Here is a 7191-nt window from a genome sequence, read left to right on the forward strand (position 1 = left end):
TATGTAGATGCAAAATATTTATTTGATCTGCATAAAGCTCGATCGCAAATGGACTATTTATTTACATATGGAGACACAACAATATCTTGGCATTCAAAGAATCACATTAGTAACCACTTCCTCAAATCATGCAGAAATAATATTGATCTATGAATTAAGTTGAGAGTGTGTTTGATTGGAATCATGATCTATCATATTCAAAAAATATATGATTTTCTTTTGAAAATGGATATTCCAGCCACCATATACGAAAAATATATATATAGCTCAATTGAAGGGAGGATACAATCAAAGGAGATAAGACAAAACATATTTCACCGAAAGTCTTTTTCACACATGATCTTCAGCAAAATGGTGAGATAAACACTCAAAGACCCATTTAAGTGATAATCTTGTAAACTTATTCACCAAGGATTGCCAACATCAATATTTGAGAAGTTGTGATATCAGATTGAAATGCATCGTCTCCGAGATATCAAGTAAAATTTTTATCAGGGGGAGAAAAATACGCGTTGTACTCTTTTCCTTAACCATGGTTTATCCCAATAGGGTTTTTCTGGTAAGGTTTTTAACGAGGCAACATTCAAAGCATATTAAAAGATATGTGTACTCTTTTTCCTTTACTAGGATTTTTTCCCACAAGGTTTTTTCCTAGCAAGGTTTAAACGAGGCATATTATCTATGGACATCCAAGGAAGAGTGTTATAAAATATTATAGTGTGGATGTCCACTACACCAAGAAGTTACTCTCTCCCATTATCTCCATTACTTTCCTCCATTATGAAGATAACCTCAAACCTCCAACTTTATAACCATTATTCTTGTAACTTTTCACTTCTATAACCTCCGCCATTATATTCATGTTAATGTCATGTTTATGACTAACCTTTTATATGCCTCTATGTTACACTATAAATAGAGGCATACGAGTTCATATTGTATACACTTGAAGATTTGGTGAATACTTGTAAGAAAAAAAGTTATATATATTATATTGTTCCTCTTGTCTTATATTCTTCTTGTCTTCATCTTCATATTGTTCTTTTGTTCTTAAGTTTTACAACAACCACATCAATTTTTTTATTCTTTAGCTGATTTTTTCTTATTAATAATGGATATTAGATTCTTTAAAACAATTAAATGAAAATAATAGTGAAAGATGTCAATAGAAAATACGAAAAAAGTTATGAATAGTTGTTATAGAAAAATATCATATCGTCTTGTATATGCTTAATTTTATGTGTATATATGATATAGATAATAAAAAAAATATTAAAAAAAATAAAAATAATTGATGGAACATCTATTAATAATATTGAGTTATCTATTATGTAGAATAAATATAAAATTGAATACTTTCACTTTCTTGGATAATGCATTTTTTTCTTTATTTTTCCTAACAAAAGGTAAGGTATTATATACATTTATAAGCTCATGATAATAGATATTATGTAAAGATGAATTAACCAACTTCTAACTATCATTAATATACAAAGAAGTTACTAATTTACTTGAATGATATCTTTATTAAGAAAAATTAAAAAATTACCGTTACATAGTGAATAGTTTGACTCTTGCAATGATATCTTTATTAAGAAAAAATAAAATATTACAGTTACTTAGTGAATAGTTTTGACTCTTGCACTACTCATGTCTCATAACAATTATTTCAAATGCATTATACATACATAATGTATAATGCATGTTATTAATTTTATGAACAAATATAAATGACTTATTTTTAATAGTAGACTTCTTATTTTCCTTTTAATTTCTTCTTAAGAAATTAATTTTTGCCTATATTTTTGAGTCATAAACTTAAGAATAGTATTCAAATTGCACCAATAATATATAATGCATGTGATTAATTTTATGAACAAATATAAATGACTTATTTTTAATAGTATACTTCTTATTTTCCTTTTAGTTTCTTCTTAAGAAATTAATTTTTGCCTATATTTTTGAATCATAAACTTCAAAATAGTTTTGAAAGTTGCACCAATATCAATCATTAATTATATTATTGAACAAAGTTAATCTAAGAAAATTATATATCATAAAAGAAATTGAAATAAAATAGGAGCAGAATTTATTTTTATGAATTTCAAATTGAGTGCATAAAATCACCTTAGAAGAAATCTGTTGTATGTACCAAGCTTCTCAATATAGATGACTTAGCATGAATCATTAAAATTTAGCAAATGTTGAGAAAAAAAGAGTAATGAAGCAAAAATATAAAAAATTCAACCAATAAGATGAGAAATCTTAGCCTATGAAGAAATTTTACAGAGAATAAAACACAAGTAAGTGTAATTAAGATAATATTCATCAATACATGGTCTCATTAGATAAATTGCTACTACTCCAAAAAATAAATTAAAACACATTGAAAATTATGTTGAAGCATTTCCTAAGAAGAACTAAAACTAAAATAAATTCATGTATGCATAGTTTGGTAGTGAAAGGTATATATGTAGGACCTAATTTTTGTTTTTTAATCTCCCATCTTTTAATACATTATTACTCCATATTAATAAAATTAATTAAAAAAATATAAAATTAAAGGTGGATGAATCATATAAAATCTCTGATTAAGAAGGTAATTATAGTGGGAGGTGAAAAGTTGATTGAATTGAATAAATATTTTTTAAATTATAAAAAATAAAATAAATAAATTTATCTCCTATCTTTTAACTTGTTATTACTCCATATCAATAAAATTTATTTAAGAATTATAAAAATTTAAGGTGGAAGAATACATCAATATATATTATAAACTCTAATAAAGAAGACAATTATAGTGAGAGGTACATATACCTAAAATAATCTATTAAATGATTTTAAGATGTTACAAATTTGTATATTAAATAATTGAAAGTTATGAATATGAAAAGTTTGAACGTTATGATTTTATTTATTAAGGAACTATGAGTTAATAGGATGCTTTTACAAAATAAAATAATTGAAGAAATTTAAAAAAAAGAGTCAAAAAAGGAGATAAAAGATAAATAAGAATGGGGATCATAGAGAGATGCCACATCACCTTGTCTATGTTTCTCCTTTATATATATATATATATATATATATATATGATTTAAATGTTAACAGACTAACGTTTGCCGTTTATATATTTTGATAAAACGGAAGAAAAAATACAACAAATACCCTTCATTCACCTATTGGGTTAAAAATGCCCCTCAGTCTACCTTTATGGTTCACAATTACCCTTAAAACTAACAACCTTTTATTTTTTAATTTTTATTGTTATTAATTATTACAGGGCATCTTTCTATTGGATGAATTTAAATTCCAATCCACTAATTTTTTTCTACCCACCCAACCTATATCCACATTCTTTGACCCAAACCTAACTAAAAATTTTATCAAAAATAATAGATTTGATCATCTCTTCTCTCCCCCTTAAACTTAATAATCTATTTTCTTTTTTCCGCTTTTCTTATTCAACAATTTCAAGATAAAATTACTGATTGGATCAATTAGTATTTAAATTTGAAATGGACATATTGATATTTGAATTTGGTCATATTAATTAGAACTAAAAAGCTCTTTTTTATTGTGTTTGAATTTGGTCTTTCTTGTTTCTTCCTTTTGGTTCACACTCATGTGAAAAGATTCATTTTTTCAAGGGGAAGTTGCATTAAATGGCTCTTCTTGATTGTGTTTTTATAGTGGCATTAAGGTAACCTGAGTTGGGTCTTGTTTCTTTCTTGCTTATGGTTCACACCATTTTCAAAAGATTCAATTTTTCATGGTGGAGTTACACTAAATATGTTCACACCATTTTCAAAAGATTCTTTATGACTCAAATGTGTTCCAGACTCCCTCGATAGAAGGTTATTGCTTTCCAGAGGTTATCAAGTGTGTGGACTGTACATTCCTTACCGTTGCATCCATTGGATGACTTTTTTTTTGGTTTCTCACCCGATGTTCGGTACCCACATTGGAGCCCGACTAAATCTGGATTCGCGTTGGGAAGTCCATATTGGGGGGGTAAAATGCTCCCTAACAAAGGCGACTCCGTACCCAAGAGGGCCCGAATCTGAGACCTCTTAGTTAAGGATGAAGGAGTACTTACCACTCCACCACAACCCTTGTTGGTCCATTGGATGACTTTATTAGTGGCTTAAATGCCATTATTCATTTGGTGTCATTGTTCCAAAGAACGTTGGGGTCAACAAACCTTGGGCAGCATCTTCATTTGCTACTGAAGGCATTTGTTACCCCTCTCTTTGTTTCATTCTTTATTCCTTCATTATATCTTATAATTTATGTAATTTCTAGGTTGTTTATTTTCACTATTTACTACCTCATTATCTTCATATTCATTGCTAGGAATACTTCTTCTACTATAAATAGTGGTGGTCTTCATTTGTTTTGTATATAAGAAAATATAGAGTGCATAAAAGTTTGTCAAGAAGAGAGTTCTTATTAGTTTAAGGAAGATGTTCTTTTTGTGGAGCTTTGGACTCAACTCTTGTCTAGAGTTTGTTGAGTTATATTTTGTGTTTAGTCTGTTGTATCCTGGAGGAGACAAGTCAAGAAAGACTACTGTTGGACCGGTGAAAAATATTTGTTGCAGTAGACTTGAATCTCCTTAAAGAGAGCGAGATATCTGCGCCTCAGCCTGAAGAGATTTATTTTCTTCATTTTATTTTTCAATTGTAATTTGTAATCTTGTAATTTTCACTAACAATTTTAAGGAGATTCACTATGGCTACAATTGAAAAATTTGTGGATGTCAAGATGTGAGATCTAAACAAGCCATTTCGGTTCAATGGTAATCATATCAAGAGATGAAAGGGCAAAGTACTTTTCTACTTGAGTTTTCTCAATAATGTCTCTTATGTGTTAACTGAGAAGAATCCTAATAAAGTTGACATCACCTCTATGAATGATGATGAAACTATTTCTCATTTAGAGAAAGTGGAAAATTACGATGGTGATTCCTTTACTTTCGGTATTATATTTGTAATTGTCTATGTGATAATTTTTATTATTATTATGATAGAACTTACTGTAGTGCAAAGAAAATTTGGAAAGCATTGCAGAGTAATTATGATACCGAAGATGCTGGAGCGAAAAAATATGTGGCTAGTCGATTTTTTCGTTTCAAAATGGTGGACAATAAATCAGTGGTAGACCAAGCTCAAGACTCTTTAATGATTGTTGGAGAGCTCATGTCTGAGGTGGTCAAAATTGGAGATAATCTTATTATTTGTGGCATAGTAGATAAACTTCCACTGTCTTGGAAGTAATTTCAAAAAACTATGTGTCACAAACAAAAGAAAACCTCATTTGAAACGTTGATAATGAAAATTTGCATGAAAGAGGAGGCAAGAGGCCAAGATGTACTTTTACAATTAGAAGAGAGCAACATCACACCGAAGGTAAATTTAATTACTTCAAATACTGCTACTCCTGAATCTCACAAAAATACTTCTATGAAGTCTAAGAAGAAATAATTTAAGAAAAATAATGATGGCAATAACGAAGCACAAAATCAAAAAGTTCAAGATAAGGGACCGTTCTTTGTTTGTGGCAAGAGTGGGCATATTACTCGATTTTGCAGATTTCGAAAATGTGGTCCTACACCGCAGGCAGACGTTATCAAAGAATGGTGGTGATTACCGACATAAACATGGTTGAAAATGTTAATGGATGGTGGGTTGATTTTGGTGCAAACCATCATGTCTGTTATGACAAAGATTGGTACAAAAAATATACTCATTTTGAGGAGCCCAAAACCATCATGCTTGGTGATTCTCTTACTATTCAAGTGCTTGGAACGGGAGATGTCGAATTGTGTTTTACCTCTGGAAGGGTGTTAACTTTGAAAGATGTACTTTATATTCCTTCTATGAGAAAAAAAAATTGATGTCTAGTTTTCTTTTTAATAAAGCAAGCTTAAACAGATTATTGAATATGTATGTAATTGTGAAAAATGGATATGCTTGTGATGAGATGTTTAAACTGAATGTTGAAATGAATAAAAATTTTACTTCAGTTTATATGCTTTCTTCTGCTAATTTTTGGCATGCTCATTTGTGTCATATTAATGATCGTTATGTTGGAATCATGAGTAGTTTAGGATTAATCCTAATGGTTAAAAGAATTTTGAAAAGTTTGAAGCTTGTAGTAAAGCCAAAATCGAGGAATTGACACATAAGTACAAGTCTCGAAAAAAGTTCGCAGTTTTTAGCCCCAAAGTATTTAGCAATATTTATGCATAAAAAATTGGCACTATCTAGCCAAACTTTCTGTCTGATTAATTTGCTTGGAAATAAATAAGAGAGAATAACTTTTTTCCTCCTTATTTCACGTTTTTATATCTAATGCCCAAATCAATTTTATAGGACTCCAAGAAATGATCAAATCGTAAAGTTATTCAGCACTTATAAAGCCAATAAATTTTAATTCTTTTTTGCTGTAAAATATGGCATAAAATTTTGTGGAATTCCTATGAAGAAAACTTGAAAGAAAGTCTAAACGTGGAGGAGATAAACATGGTAATGAAGAGATTTCAGGGGAAAAATATGAAAGAAATATTTGAGAGATTTTAGGAGAATAAATAAGTGAGAGCGTTATAGGAGAGAATATCAATTATTAATTAAGAAATGCCAAATTTATCAACCTAAAACGTGTAAAATGCCCATTTTGTGCCAATTTCATAAAACATGGCTAATGGATGCTAATTTGAAGTCCGAGTTGATACACTATCATGACGAAAATTAAACTATTAAATGTGCAAGGTAAAGTGATAATGAAGTAAAAGAATGAAATAAATAATTACAGGAGAATACTTACATGTACATGTAGATATTTTGGTAAAATAATTATTTTAGATAAAATAAAAAAAATTCAAAAAACCCGCAAATAGGTGTCTTTTAACTATAATTTTTTTTGAAAGGGATTTGATTAGGACAGTGGTTTCATTAACAATTTGGGGGAAATAAATCATATATTTTTCAGTACCACAGACATGTTCATAGCCTTTAAGTACTACATTAATGTCTCATTTGTTTGTACTTAATGGAGGTCTAAATCTTAATCATTCGTTTCAGCCCATTAAGTGTGTTTGATTTTTAGGACTGAATCTCAATCATTGAAATTCAATCCATTAAGTCTATTTGTTTCCTTACAAAAATGAGTCTGAATAAATCAGATCTATAA

This window comes from Solanum verrucosum, unplaced genomic scaffold, assembly GCF_900185275.1.
Source record: "Solanum verrucosum unplaced genomic scaffold, falcon-dt-bn FXZP01000003.1, whole genome shotgun sequence".
NCBI classification, from domain to species: Eukaryota; Viridiplantae; Streptophyta; class Magnoliopsida; order Solanales; family Solanaceae; genus Solanum; species Solanum verrucosum.